The sequence below is a fragment of the Zophobas morio genome, unplaced genomic scaffold (genome assembly GCF_036711695.1).
Source record: "Zophobas morio isolate AGI-343-1 ecotype UQ-CSIRO unplaced genomic scaffold, CSIRO_AGI_Zmor_V1 ptg000823l, whole genome shotgun sequence".
NCBI classification, from domain to species: Eukaryota; Metazoa; Arthropoda; class Insecta; order Coleoptera; family Tenebrionidae; genus Zophobas; species Zophobas morio.
This window is the reverse complement of record NW_026972925.1, coordinates 49,652-62,739: the sequence shown is the minus strand read 5'-3', so window position 1 is coordinate 62,739 and position 13,088 is coordinate 49,652.

Here is a 13,088-nt window from a genome sequence, read left to right as displayed (position 1 = left end):
TTAAAAAAAAATACTATATGCTTAATTTTTTATTAGATAGTCAACTCTTCATCATAATTGAAAGCCGGTAGTTTAGAAGATTTGGCTTGTAGCAATACAGACTGGCACTTTTTATTTTAACTTTCCCCACATCAAGCGAAATGTCAGAATTTAGGTCTGGCATGTTTGCGCTACTATTATTAATTAAGAAAATAATATTAATATTAATATTGATGTACGCTCGTGTCTCAAACTCAACTAGATAACACAGGTTAAGTTTCGGCTTCACAAACACTATAGCCTTATGCTAGGAAAAAAAAAATAGGTTTCAAACATTTATAAATGCGTAAAAGAGATAATTAGCATTGTAAACATGCATCTTTTCTTAGTTTTCGTAAAAATATTTTCTTCCTGTAACTTATGTTATTCAACTTGTTAAGGTCTAATTAATTCTTTTTAAACCTACAAAAATTCTAGGTCTTAGTAGAACCGTTACTTTTAAGTTATTGAGAATTATGAAGTCAGGAAAAGGTAGTGCCTTTAGGTATACTGGCTTGTATCCCTTACGTAATTTCCGTCAAGAGGTAACAAACTTATCTAAAAAAACCGAAGGAAAAAGGGGTAATTTTGTAATTTTTTTTAAAAACTTTATAGGATAAGAGCATCTTAAGGATTATTAAAATGACAAGATTTCGTCCAAGAAATTACTAACCTCTATTCCTAATACAAACGTGCCTCTACCAGAAAATTAGACAGTGCAATTTAACAACAAATTTAATTAAATATTAAGTAGCCCCCTCTTTTTCGTTTTTATCGACAAGAGAAATATATCCTGTGTCAGTTGTAATCCATATACTCTCCGTCAGGAATAACTTTTTTTGAATATCCTACAGCATTTGTGATAATAATATATTAACAGTTAAATTTCTTTTTGATAGAGCGGTTTAGAAAGGAGCCGAAAGCAGACGGCTGCGGTGACATGCTCAGGTATATAAAAAAATTTTATCGCGAATTTACCATAAAAAGTAAGCCGATGCTCTAATATTTATTAAGAATTTTAAAACTTTCTTTTCTAAAACTAATCGGTGTTATCGCAACCACAATAGCTCCTACATTATAGCTACTGTACTGTTTCAAAACCAGTAGAAAATCTAAATAAAGTTCACTCTTTGTAGTATTTAAATTTTAGCATAACTTTTCAAACCAAAAAACATGTATTGTATCCCTTTTATACTCATCCACTATTCTAACTTTGTATAAACCAAACCCCTACATGCAAAATTATAATACTTACATAATTTATTTTATATTTTATTATTGCTATTAAGTTTATATGATTCACGATAGTTAGGTATTTTAAAGACCTTATGATATGGTCAAGGGACTTGATATATGGAAAACTCCAATGTTCACTAACAAAAAACTTTTCTCCATAGTTTTTAATTATGCTTAAAAAATTTATGAGCTTAACTCCGTTATTTATTACTACCTGCACTTTATTTAAATAGTATAATTTTTTTTAAAAAAAATGCTTATTTTATAATTTAATATTATAGTATAATATTACTACCTTCTTTGACCTCTTATCGAGAAGTTTTGTTTTGTTAGTGGTTTATATAATAAAATAAAAGTTTAGTAAATTTACATGACACTTTGTATGCAAACTTTTTTTTATCTAAGGTCCTAAAATTACTAGCTTGCTTTTATTTGTGTACTAAAGATTCTTAATTTCTTATTATATTAAACTAAATACACATTTTTAAAAATTAACTTAATTGCAAGTTGCTTAAGTTAGCTCTGATTAACTAGTTACTGCTTAAATTTTTTAAAATGCTATAATATATAAAAATTTAGGTGGGATTATATACGACCTAAAAGAAAGTTATAGGGTTTACAGACTTTATTTTTTACCTTAACTTTTAAGTTACCATATATATATTTCTTTTAATACACCAATGATGTTTAGTTAATAAAGTTTATTTATCTGTTTTACCACAAGATCACAAGAATTTAACTTTTTTTTAGATGATCTACCCATTTAGTGAAAAATTTTTATATTTATCAAAAAAGTGTTGCAATACTAAAATTTAAAAACTTTATATATATCGTTAAAATATACCAATTAACTATTTACAAGTTAAATAACTTTATCTATAAACTGAGAAATATTTTAACATCAAAGATATGGTAGCTATAAATAAATAACAAATAACCAACTTAACAACGAAAATGTTTGTTTAGAAATCATGAGGCGAGGGGAACCTTACTTTTTTACCTTCATTCTATTTTTAAGCTATGCCACCTTTTCTCATGGTCGGAACCAAATTAACTCAACTTTGGAGTATTTAAACCCCTACAACCATAAAGACAATCGCTTTGAAAATAGGGTAACAGACTACTTAAAATGGAACAGTGGAAAGGCTGGCTCTAATAAAGATGAAAATACAAAAGAGAAACTAAAAAATTACGTAGACCCTCAAAATTGGAACTCATTTCAGAAAGCTAAGGAGAATAGTGAATACGCTGGACAAAAGGTAAAAGATTATATACCCGACAGCTGGACTAAAAATGAAAATAATAAGGGTACTGGTGAAAAGGTTAAAGAGTATTTAAACCCCTGGAACTATAATGACAATCGCCAAGAGAGTAGAGTGACAGACTATTTAAATTGGAACAGTGGAAAGGCTAGCTCTAATAAAGATGAAAACACAAAAGAGAAACTAAAAAATTACGTAGACCCTCAAAATTGGAATTCATTTCAGAAAGCTAAAGAGAATAGTGAATACGCTGGACAAAAGGTAAAAGATTATATACCCGACAGCTGGACTAAAAATGAAAATAATAAGGGTACTGGTGAAAAGGTTAAAGAGTATTTAAACCCCTGGAACTATAATAACGATGGCCAAGAAAGTAGAGTAACAGACTATTTAAATTGGAACAGTGGAAAGGCTAGCTCTAATAAAGATGAAAACACAAAGGAGAAACTAAAAAATTACGTAGACCCTCAAAATTGGAATTCATTTCAGAAAGCTAAAGAGAATAGTGGATACGCTGAACAAAAGGTGAAAGATTATATACCCGACAGTTGGACTAAAAATGAAAATAATAAGGGTACTGGTGAAAAAATTAAAGATTTCTTAAGCCCAAATAAGAATTATAAGGAGGCGGGCATGTTCGATTCTATAAATCCAAGTAAATGGACGAAAAAGAACGCTAACGTAAAAGATTACCTAAATCCTAAAAAATTTACGCAGAAAGAAAGTACTGGAGAGAAAATTAAAGACTATTTAAAACCTAATAGTAATAAATGGACGGAAAGAGATGCCAATGTAGAAGATTATTTAAATCCTAAAAAGATAACTCGTGGCAAAAGTTCTGGAGAGAAGGTTAAAGACTACTTAAAGCTTAACAGATGGACGGAAGACGACGTAGAGGATTACATAAACCCAAGAAAATGGTCTGGTAATGAAGAAAACACTAAAGGGTATTTAAATCCCATCAAGGCAGCTGCAAGTAAAGATACTGATGAAAAAGTTAAAGATTATATATATCCTCATAGGGGGTCTAAAAAGAATGGTAATGTTGCAGATTATCTTAATCCCGAAAATTATAAGAGTGAATACACCGAGAATCAGGCACAAGATTACTTAAACCCAAAGGAGTGGATCGAAAGTAATGATAAAGATATGAAATTAAATAAATATGTAAATGATGCTGAACAAAGAGTGAAAGATACTGCAAAGAAATTAAATCCAAAAAAGTTAAAGGAAAGCGATGAGAGCGAAAAAACTGAATCTAGAAGTAAAAACTACCCTGGAGAAAAAATTGGTGAAAAAGTTAAGCAATATGCGGATCCTAAAAAGTACCAAAATGGAGATACTACTTCTGAAAGTTGGGATAAAACTAAGTCTTTTCTGAAAAACATGCTTAACTTTTCTACTGAGGAAGAAGAATTAGAACTTTAATTATTTAATAAAAATCAATTAATCATATACTCATGCCTTATATTTTATTTATAGGTGTGTGGAATTTTTGATAGAATTCTTATAACAAAAAAGTATAATTACTTCTTTCGAATTATACAAATGTTGAAAAGTGTTATAAATAAGATGACAAATTCCAATTAAAAGGTTGATAAATATATTCGCCAACTTAGAAATAAGTTAAATTTTAAAATTATCCTAGAAAACCGAAATTGTGTCCCATATATAAGGGTAGTAGATATATTAAGTTTATCTGAGGTCAATATGTATGTCTATAGTGCACACTTCAAAGACAGCTTTACTTATTAAAAAAGAGCGAGACAGTCTAATAGACCTATCTCTCCTTCTATAACTGTTACTCATACTGCGCTATAAATTAATCGTAAGGTCTACACTTATACATTATAAAAATATTTCACGTTCCTCATTTCCTTCCCTCTTTAAGACTGTGAAACAATGTAAACAATAAATTATATAATTATTTACGTAATAGAAAAGTAAACACTGTTTCTTTTAGAAGAAATAAAGCACTACAAGTGCTATAATTTAAGGTTTTACTATTAAAATTTATTTTAACGAAATTTACTAATAATCGTATAAGTAGATATTAGCTAATAGACAAACTAAGTTTTTTTTAATATAAAATTAATAGCTTATCTAAAAATACTTAAATATTTAGCGAACACAACTTTTCCCTTTGCAAACCGTTTTCTTATTAACTAGTTTAATTAAAGATCGCGAAGTCATTCTGCGAATTTATTAAACCTATCGCATGAAAATTCATTAGTCTTTATATATTTGTCGACTACAAAAAATAGGTATACAATCCAACTAGGCCACCGGAAGATTTTAAAAGTATGACTACAATTGGGCTTAGAACTCTTTCATAATTCTGTTTCAAATAAAAAGTATAGGCTGTAAACAGTAGAGAGTTACCACCCGAGCGCCATGTGTTCTATCATTTTTTTAAAGTTTTGTTTTTTTAATACTGTTAATCTTTCCCTTAGTACCCGTATTAACCATAGAATACGCACTGAAAGTTAAAAAGGATCAGAAACTAATTTATTAAATTGCTTAAGGCCAACACCGGAATAACTAAAAGGAGATGGTAGGTATGCTATACAATACCGAGCGTACATGTTCTTACTGTAAAAAAAAACTAAAAAGGCCAAAGCCTGAATAGAGTGAATTCTGCTACCTGACTTTATACAAAGCACTTTATTCTCTAATAACTCTTCCATTTTTCTTTTAATCACAATTGATAATAAGTCTAGACCATTTTAACTAGTTTTCAAAGAAGTTATCTGACCCTAATAAAATCTCAAAATTTGAAGATTATGCTTAAAGGCTTAAAAACCTTTAGCTTACATTATTAACACTTCACGAAGGCTGTAAAAGATGTTACAGAATTTTGAAAAAACGTCTTTTGTTAAAAACGGGGCTTAACGACGGAAAGGGCCGATAGAAAACTCTTCTATTATAATTAATAATGCTAATCCTTACTCTTCTCTCCAAATACTTAACGAGCCTCGGAAAGAGGTCTTAGAGGAGGGTGAAAGAAACGTCTTTAGTAATAAAGACACATAAGCCTGGTAGAGAGCACGAAGATAGTCCTGAATTAGTGATGGGCAATACTTATCCCAACGCCCGAAATACCTCAGTGACTCCTAGCCACCTTCCGTGGCTGCATCTCCTCTTAAGCGAAATAATAAAATCCCTCTGTGGCCCTCTGCCAAAAAGAAGTGATATCTTTTTTTTTAAAACTTCCGCTAGGCAACAGCGCTAACAACATGCTGTAGTCTAGGAACACATGTCAAGAAATTCAAATATTTCCAGCAACAACCGACAAGTATCAAGTCATGACTAAACTTAGGCGTGATGGAACGCTACCTCATTTTACCTACCAACTACCAGCGGACAAGCCTTTGAAGTTTGTTTTTCGCGAACTCTACTGCGATCTCGACGTCTAAACCGTCGAGGGAGACTTACGCATGCGAGGCGCCTTACAACCTCCGCGGGGCAAGGGTGCACACTGAGAATGCTGTCGATGGGAAAGACACGAAGAGACCTTTACTGATGGTGCTAGTGCATATATCAAGGTGTGATCCACAAAAGCTGTAGGAATTAAAGGCGGATTTCTACCTTCAGGTTAGGGCGGAGGAGCTCCATAAGAGTAATCGAGTCGGACAGCGCCACCGCCGGCAGTTATTTGGACACAGCGCAAGTTTCTTCTCTGCAGCCCCCCGATGCGTTAAATGTGGCAAGGGCTCTTGACTGCACAGTGCACAAAAACGCGAGAAAATCCTGCCAATTGTGCTAAGTGCGGAAGCGCACACTGCCTATTTTATCGTGGCTGCAAACATTACCGTGAAGACCTACAATATCCAATAAAATTGCTCTACCGACACTTTAAAACAGACCCCTATTGATGTAACTTCGACTGTTTCTTATACCGCTCGCTTGGCCACGAAGACTACTTAGACAACTCCCCAACAAACGCAACCAACACTTAACTGCTTTTAATATTGATGACAAACCTGTCAACAATGTTAGAGACGGTAAAGGATCTGGAATTTGTTTGCACTGGTTTTAGACCCCAAGCGCTTCGTCATATCCGTCTTCTGTTCTAATCGCAGATGCCGGTCTACATAGGAAACAAGAGTTGCAGGAAATGATGCAACGCTGGCGAAATCCATCTTCTCCCCCTTTAATCTCTGCAACTTTTCGGCGCACCGCCAGGATAATCTTAATAGGGGTGGTAGAGTCGCAGCTATCTGTAATTGCAGCGTACAAGTCCCCCAGTATGTCACTTATCACGGATCTTGAAGCCCTTTTTATAAATTGTTCCTCAGTTGTTGTATGTGGGACCTTGACTGCTTACGTCCCGCCTGGAGCAGCAGTGTCGACAACCCAATAGCGGAATCCTCGAATCTTACATTGACGAGCGCGGGCTGCACGTCTTAGTACCTCAGCACCCAACGCACATGAAGAAGACAGGGATATCAAACGTACTAGATATCGCCTTCTTGAAAAAATTTAAATTTCAGCGGCGATTAAAGCTCTTTACAACGCTCGTCGGACCATCTGCCAGTTTTGCTGACTTGGGCGACGAAAAGTAGTTACTGAAGACATATACTAGAACTTTTATGGCCTGGTCCTAATTTCCGAGGCTCTTGATATAACCTTGCAACATCTTCCGCCTTACTTGACGTTGGTGGTGCTGAATTTGTGGGTGGTTTGACCATGGCAACACGTGAAGTTAAGTCCCGCCTTGACCGCTTGCCTGATGAACTGAAGGCCCTTACCCACGAGTGCCAACGCCTTATTCGAGTAACCACGGTATTGCAACGTCCCGAAGATAAATTAGCGCTTGACAGACTACACCGGCACATTAGGAAAAAGCCGTTAGCGCACCATAACCGACTGTGGAAGACAAGTTAAGTCCTATATCAGATAATAATTATTTAGGTTGCGTCTCTTTCTGGAAGTTTATAAGGAAATACAAAAAACGATCGCGTTTACCATTACCTAGTATGCGAGACGGCACTTTTGTGGCGGAAAATGATGCTGACAAAGCGACATTTTTTGCCAATCGCCTCGCTACCCCGTGTGTACACCTGATTATTTAGTCGCTGATGAAGTGCCTTGTGAATCAAACTTCCTTGCTGATGCCGGGGAATGACTTCAGTCAATCACCATAGTCGAAATCGTAGAGATTATTAACACTTTACCAAGACGAAAGGTACCTAACCCCGAGGGTATCACCAATGTTATGTTAAACCAATTACCAATGGCGGTAGAAAGCCTATGCTGCCTCATCAGCTCTATGATGACTCTCGGCACCTTCCCATAGCGCTTGAAGACGGCAATTATTGCGTTGCTCCCGAAGACCACGTTCAGCATCTACGCTAAGAAAATATAGGCCTATCAGCCTCTTGTCAGCTGTGGGCAAAGTAGCTAAGGCGGTTATACCGCGCCGGTTGAAAGCGTTTGTTGACGCAAGCCACGCCCTGCCAGAGATCCAATTTGGGCTCTTAACCCCTTCACTTAACAGAGTGGACGAGCCGCGGGCAACGGGCACCGTCTTTCTCGATGTCGAAAAAGCGTTGGACCAAATTTGGCACCAGGGCTTGCTACATAAATTGCGCACCATAGCTCTTCGTACTATACTACTTAACGTGATCAAATTTAACATTAAAGACCGCGTCTTTAATATACGTGTGGGTAATGCGCACTCATTCTTAAGACCACTAACAGCCGGAGTCCCACAAGGATCTTTATTATCGCCCCTACTCTTTGCACTTTATTTGCGACGTGCCTCAGCCTGATGACCTCCCACACCGGATTGCCTTATATGCTGTTGACACAGCGATTTACTCCTCGTCAAAGTCGTCTGCCTTGCAGTACTGCCTAGTGAAACGCTTGCCAATTGGCGTTGTCGTAGGAAAACCAGTATTAATGGGGAAAAGAACAAAGGCCTTTTAATTACAGAGAAGCGCACTACACAACTACCGCCACTGACCTTTAAAAATAAGGTAATTCCTTGGTGTTCTGAGGCGAAATACCTGGGGGTAATTATCCAAAATAAGCTCTCATGACGGCGGTTCAAACTCTTTACTTTGTGTCCAAAGCAAACTCTCGCTGCACAACAAACGACGCTAGTCTTTGTCGTGCATCTGACAGATCATGACATACGGGTCAATTGCCTGGGCCTATGACTCACCGGCAATATTCTCTTCGCTTCAAAAAAGACAAAACAAGCTGCTACGCTTTATGACGGGCGCGCCGTGCTTTGTTCGTAACGATGCCATAAAGACCTTGAGTAACCTTTGTCGACGCAGTGCTATCTGCACCTATGCTCGGCTTGATTAGCACTCCAATCGATTACTGACAGATGAAATCAACTATGAGAAGAGGGCCTGCGCACGCTATCGCTAACCGGCAAGGACTCAGTATATAATACGGGTTAGAGATAGAATTATTTTTAAAATATGTAGTGCGTCCTTTTACGAACCGATCGAGCGCCAGGAAGAATCATCGATAAAAAAAAAAGTAAATCCTTCGTTATACCTCTTTATTTAGAAAAAAAAAGGGTTGAAGGAGTACGTTTAAGTTAAACGTACTTAATGTATACTATTTTCTACATATTATCTAGCAATTATTTGACTTCAAAACTAACTTCATAAAAATTTTAAAAAATCAGAAAACTTATGTTAACCAAAACTGTTACTTAAATATGAAAGCTGTGCAAACTGTTAAATTGAAAGTTGGCAAAGAAGTATATAAACGCCCTAGTACGGTAGATTCAAATTTATTAAAAGTCGCCACTACACGCAGACACAAGTACAATAAAGAACTACTTTACAAATAAAATAAAATTATATATTATAACACTAGGACTAGAATTATTAAAAAGTTATTGTTTGTGAAATTGTGTTTATAATTTGTATTTGCCTCATAATTAAATAATAATTTAAGTGTTTTTGTAAAAAGAAATAACCACTTTTTAAAAGTTAGCAATAAGAAATACCGATTATTATTATTATTTTTAAAAAAAAGGACTTTTAAAACAGAGAAACTAACAATTTGCGTTTTATGGGATTGATTTGCCTCTTGGTATTTATAGATTATACTTAATTATTATATATTTATATTACGTACTTTACTCTATAATATAGTATCTCTTATTTAATTATGTGTAAGTTTATTAATTAAAAATTAAAAGGATGAAAAAGCACCTGAAGACTTTCTTAAAATAATTATAAAAAGAGATTTATTAAAATAATTTGTATCCATCTTTTATAAGTTTAACGTTATTTTTCTTTTAATAAAGCTAATCTGTAAGCCCTTAGTGATATATTGGCTTTCTTTTTTAAAGTCAATAATACTTTTGAAGGAAAATAAACTGCTATTTTTTTAAACACAATTAAAAATAACAAACTACATTAAATCTCCTTTGGCAAGGCTTTGTGGAGAAAGGAAAAGGCTTTTAAACCTGGAAAAAAAATATATGCAAAGTATCAATATATAACAACAGAGAGAGCGTTAACGCAAACTATAAAAATGCTGTTCTCTTTGAAGAGAATTTGTAATATTGTCGTAATGACACTAGTCTGGACAAATAGAGAAAAGGGATGCAATTAATATACATTTTAATATACCTATTCTTTGCTGTGCGATCCCATCTCCAATTTTAAAAACTATATGTAGAGGAACCTCGTGCAATCGCAACAAAATTAACTTTAACTAAAACTTAGTCCCATTCCAAGTTTTGAATATATAATTATAATAAGCTTACTCCTACTGGCATTCAATTACCTGTTAAAGCTGATTATAACAATTTTTAGTCGCATTTATTTCTCAGTAAAATGGAAATAAGCTAATGTTGTCTTTACTTAATAAACACCTAAGCAACTACGCTAGAATCATCGTCTCGTAAGATGATCTTTTTGTTAAATAAGTAACAGTGATTGTGCTTTTCTAAAATTTGAAAAGCTCGTGGGCGAACATTCTCATTACAGGTTACCAGTTGGGATTTTGAAAGCGATATTCTATGAATAACTAGTCTTGATAATTTAAATAGTTTTTGATAGTGCTTGGAAATATGTTTATATTTAAAATGATCGAGTTGCTTTATCCTCTTATACAATACGAATTTAAAAGCAGTTTTAAGTAAAAGATTTTTTTTTATTCCGTCTAGGAATAGAAATATTAAATGCTATATTACTCTACGCTTAAGATCCTTACTATAATGTTTTACTTTTTATAATTTTAAATAAAAAACTTTTTAAATCGGTTTAACTTTTTAATTATAAACTTTTAACCAAGTACATAATTCTTTTCATATACACTTAGGTAAAAACCTTTGTTTAAACCGTTTTAAGCTTTTAAAAAAAACATATATATATATTAAAAGATAAAACTTTTATACAAGACTGATGTAACTTCCTTTCCGCTGAAAAAGCATAGCTTTTTTGAATTATTTGCGGCTTGGTTTATTAAGTAAAACCGTTAACGTTTTTAGAGAACCACGCCTTGTTTATCTCTAATAATGAGAGAAAGAAAATAAAGTTCTATTTAAAGGCAAGTTTAAATCTCGGCGTTAAAATAAATAAAAAACGTAACTTGTATTCTCATATTAAATACTTAAGGAATCAGAAACTCGAGTTACGCTTCATTCTTGCTAATATACAAAGAAAGCGTACTAACTTTTAATAACAATTTACTTATTAACAAAACTATTTTTAACCAGTAAAGAGTTAGAAGCTTGAACCACCTATTTCTCGACTTTTAGCCTGAATAGACTGCAACTATTTTAAATAACCTGTTAAGAATGTTCACATCAAATATTTAATACTGAATTCCATCTTAAATGCGAAGTTACATTGAAACTTCTTAAAACCATATAAAAGTAATCTTTATGGACTAATTCTACTTTCTAACGTATGATATCTCTTACTTTCCTATGTAAAGACGTTCAAAACACCTCACTTTGTTAGAAATTAACTTTTAAAGCAGAAAATGAAAGGTAACTACTTTTCATACAGATAAAAACGATAAAGAAATTAGTATATAATAGTTATATTACCTTTGACGTAATATTAGTTAAATAGTAATATGAGCCCCAGAATTTGACCTTAATAACATACTTATAATAGTTTTGTAGTGTTAATAAATTTTCTAATTATATCCATCTATAAAACCAGAATATTTTATAACTTATATATATGCATGTTAAAAGTATTTATAGACATAGGCAGTCTTACTTATTCTTACACAAAACACCGTTTCTCAGGTAGCCTTTGCAATGGTTTAACAATTTCAGAACTCTCAGTTTAGGAAATGTAGATAAAGCTGTCTTAATTATTTGATATAATGATAGCATACTAAATCAATATGTAAATATATTAAATAAAAGTATAAAAGAGGCGGTTAGCGCCTCACGTTATTCTTCTAGATTTGTTAAGTATACACCATAATAAGAGTAGCTTACTAACTACCCTAACATTTATTGCACAATATGTTAATTTGAGCTTAGCTTTTTGGCTTGGTTATGTTCACCCTCGACATAAGACTCAAAACTTATATTTAGAATGACTATGCTCTTACGGCCGACCAAATATGCAAGAAAACGAGAGTAGAATCTAATATTTTCATTAAGAAAATAGTCTATCATAAGTGTGTGGAGATGCTTATAGAGATCTATTTAAAAAGCTGTCAGTTGTGCGAAGTTGCGAATGATCGAGGAGTTATTATATATATCTTTTAGCAAAAAAGCCAGCTGGATCATAAAAATAAACTTGGATGTCGTTTTCAATTGCATAAGATTTAAGAATTGGTGTATAAGATGCTAATTTGAGCTAACTTTTTGCATAAGTAATATAAAAATATAATGTACTAGTTAAAAGAATTTTTTTTAAAATAAAATTTGTAATAAAAATGCTGCAATAGTTTATAATGGATTACTGAGTTAATAACCTGAAGCATTGTTGACCAATATTATTTACAAGAAATAAATAGTACAAATATTTAAGCCTTAATAAAAAGATTTTGTAGCTTAACATAATATTAACTTTTGGAAATCGCATTTAATATATTATGATTTTTAATTTACTGTTCGTTAACCCTTGTTAGCATTTGTTAGAAACGTTAATTTTTATAATTTATTGAAACGTTCTTACTGAATATTCGATAAGCAGTTTTGAATCTACAAATACAAAAGTTATTAATCTCATGATAAATTTAAACTGCTACTATAAAAAGTTACTTAAGGGGTGAATCAAGTGATTTGCTAATTAAAAAAAAAAACATTTTAGTAACACGAATTGTTAGCTTCTATTTTCATTGGATATCATCACTTTGCAAGCTAATATTGACCAAAAAAATGCTTCAATTTTTTTTATCAAAAACTATTATAATTCTGATGTACTTCTTTTACGAGACTTAGTTTTTAAAATATTATAGAAAGCTAGCGTACTTATGGATATTATTAGAAAAATGTTTATTATCGTGCTTTAACTAATTTTCTGAAAACCTACTAAGCTATACTTTTTATTTTGCTATTATTGCTATTTGTGACGTAATAAAAGTTTGTCCTATAATGTCTTTAAATTTATTAAAATTATA